The sequence below is a fragment of the Austrofundulus limnaeus genome, unplaced genomic scaffold (assembly GCF_001266775.1).
Source record: "Austrofundulus limnaeus strain Quisiro unplaced genomic scaffold, Austrofundulus_limnaeus-1.0 Scaffold130, whole genome shotgun sequence".
Classification (NCBI taxonomy): Eukaryota; Metazoa; Chordata; class Actinopteri; order Cyprinodontiformes; family Rivulidae; genus Austrofundulus; species Austrofundulus limnaeus.
The window spans coordinates 934,822-938,432 of NW_013952532.1; positions in this window are offsets into that span (position 1 = coordinate 934,822).

Sequence of the window (3,611 nt, forward strand, 5' to 3'; positions counted from 1 at the left end):
ATTTATACCTGCATGCAAATTCGGAATGTATTTTCTTGCATACTTTCATTTCCCACCATGCATAGGTCTACATACTGAGGGTAAAAAGCGTAAAACAGAAGGTTGTTCGTTGCTCTCTGCGTCACAAAACATTCATGAGAAATAAATGAATCATTTTGAACTGACTATAAGCATCCAGTCAGTTAGATTTCTTATCTCAAACATGTGACGGAGGTTTGTTTTGTGGGTGAACTTGCAGTTGATATTGATCAGTGACACTTTCTGCATAAGACGTCAAACACAACATGAAAAAAAGAAGTGTGTGCAACCTTTAAGTACTATTTAAAAGTGTACGCAGGGCAACGCAAACCAACAAAAAACATCCTCAGTGGCTAACATATCTGTTACGGACAAGAGCAGCTAAAAATATATAATTGCAAAATAATATAAGTTTGTTAAACATGTTAAAAGCAGATTGATAGATTTAGAAGTCAAGTAATAGCTACACTTCTATTTTGATAAACATAAGTCAAAATATAACTAGAATTTTTATGCAATAAAATATTAAAAGTGGTTAAACTGGGCAATAAAAGTACGAGCGTTCTTGCTGCATAAAGATCACTAGTCACACTGAGGAGTTGTTGTCTGACTTAAAAAGGTTATGGTTGGCTTTATTTCTTCATCTTACCAGACAGGTTATGAGATTTCATCATTTGACAGTTATCATCTTTAGAACTTGGGYGACAGGAAGTGCACCTGATAAAAATCAATGACATTTGTATTCTGAGAAAGAAAGGTGTGATGGTAAAGCCACCTAAATAAGTAACTGCAGTCAGTTTTTTTTTCTTTTTTTTTAGTGGAAACCTTCTTCTTGAGAAGAACAAAATTGCTTGTGATATGAAAACTTAAAGGTGCCTGAAGGCCGAAAGAGGGCTTAAAGTCTTTTATAAAGGTTTTACTGACAATTTTTAAACAGCAGTCAGAGTGCATTACTCCAAAATTAACTTTTCTTGTTACTTTGCATGGCTAATGTGTCTGTGATAAGACAAAAAAAGTCTTTAGCTTGTTTTCACGTATAAAGCCAAGAAAAAAATTCTATTTCAGCCTAAGTGGCTCAGTCAAACAAACAAACAAACAAACAAACAATCAAACAAACAAACAAACAAACAAACAAACAAACAAACAAACAAACAAACAAACATGTTAGTGTCATAAACCTCATTTTTGTTCTTTGTTTTAGATTCGTTTCCTTAATCAACTTTGAATTGACTTATTGGTTCTTGTGTTTTTCTGTATCTCATCAGTTAATGACCCTGTAAAGGACTTTTGACGTGTCCTGCCCCTCACACAGTGTCTGCACAATATGGGCACCAGTGACACTGAAAGGAAGAAGTGGGTAAAGATAATGAATGGATACATTTTTTTGTATCTTAGATTCTTGTTTATTTTATCATTCCTTGTGTTATGTCACTTAAGTTACATTACGCTACTTTCTTATAAGAATGAGTAACTATAACATTAAAAAAATATAAAGCTTCCTCATAAAATGAGATAACCATCTTGTTATGACGTGTTACGGTTTTATGGTTTGGCATCACTTGTGTTTGGGTTTGTGCCCAGACCTGGTCGTGTATCATACAGTGGGGTGTGAAAGTTTGGGCAGCCTTGCTAATTTTCCTGATTTACCTTAATAAATCATTGATTATTTGGATAAAAATATCAGTAAAATATATCATATAGGGGACAAACACAGTGATATTTGAGAAGTGAACTGAAGTTTATATGATTTACAGAAAGTGTGCAATAATTGTTTAAACAAAATTGGACAGGTGCACAAATTTGGGCACAAAAAAACCCTTAACTCAATATGTAGTAGATCCTCCTGTCACAGAAATCACATTCTTTAAATGCTTCCTACAGCTTCTAATGAGAGTCTGGATTGTGGCTGAAGGTATTTTAGACCATTCTTCTTTACAAAACATCTCTACTTCATTCAGGTTTGATGGTTTCTGATCATGGACAGCTCTCTTTAAGTGACATCACAGATGTTCAATAATATTCAGGTCTGGGGACTGAGATGGCCATTCCAGAACGTTGTACTTGTTCCTCTGTATGAAGGCCTTGGTAGATTTTGAGCAGTGTTTAGGGTGGTTGTCTTGTTGGAAGATGCAGCCCCGACTTCAGCAGCTTCAGCTTTGTCTCTGATTCTTGGTCATTGGTCTCCAGAATCTGCTGATATTGGTTGGAATCCATGCGTCTCTCAACTTTAACAAGRTTCCCMGTCCCTGTACTGGCCACACAGCCCCACAGCATGATGGAACCACCCCAACATTTTACTGTAGGTGGCAGGTGTTTTTCTTGGAGTGCTGTGTTCTTTTTCCTCCATGCATTACGACTCTTGTTCTGCCCAAATAACTATTTTAGTTTCATCAGTCCACAGCACCTTATTCCAAAATGAAGCTGGCTTGTCCAAATGTGCTTTAGCATACCTCAAGCWGCTCTGTTTGTGATGTGGGTGGAGAAAAGTCTTCCTCTGCATCACTCTCCCATACAGCATCTCCTTGTGTAAAGTGTGCTGAATAGTTGAACGATGTACAGTGTCTCCATCAGCAGCAAGATGATGTAGGTCTTTGGTGCTGGTCTGTGGGTTGACTCTGACTGTTCTCAACATCCTTCACTTCTGTTGATTCCAGATTTTTCTTTGTCTGCCACTTCCAGCCTTGACTTGAACTGTGCCTGTGGTCTTCCACTTTCTCACAATGTTTCACAGTGGAGACTGAAAGCTGAAATCTCTGATAGCTTTCTGTATCCTTCCCCTAAACCATGATGGTGAACAATCTTTGTTTTCAGCTCATTTGAAAGTTGTTTTCAGACTCCCATGCTGCCACTCTTCAGAGAAGATGCAAAGAGGAGAAAAACTTACAATTGCCCTCCTTAAATACCYGTTCTCATAATGGGAGTCACCTGTGTATGAAGGTCAAGGGTCACTGAACTTACCAAACCAAATTTAAGTTCCAATAATTAGTTCTAAAGGTTTTAAAATCAATAAAATGACAACAGTGCCCAAATTTATGCACCTGCCCAATTTTGTTTAACCAATTACTTGCACACTTTCTGTAAATCGTATTAACTTCATTTCACTTCTCAAATATCACAGTTTGTCCCGTATATGATATATATTTTATCCAAACAACCAATGATGAATAAAGGTAAATCAGGAAATTTAGCAAGGCTGCCAAAATTTTCGCACCCCACTGTAGCATGTAGGACACTAGCAGCACAGCCGAATACASTCTGTATCTGCATTTTGACCGTTTTCATTCAAAAATGCTATTGAATGACTAATTTAAATATGTTCCCTTTATGTTTTCTTCTTTGAAAAAATATATATATAGTCTGAGCCAGGCTTATCAAAGATCAACTGTATTTTCTAAAGATGCATCCATACAAAGAAGAAGACATATTATAGTTTACATTTAGTTTATTGAGAAGTGTATCCATTGCATACTGGAGTCTTTACATGGCATGATTCATATCAAACTGCATGCAACATATAAAGAAACAAAAACAGCAAAAATAAAAATGAAATACCTGTGAAACTTGTGTTTCACAGGTATATATATATATATATA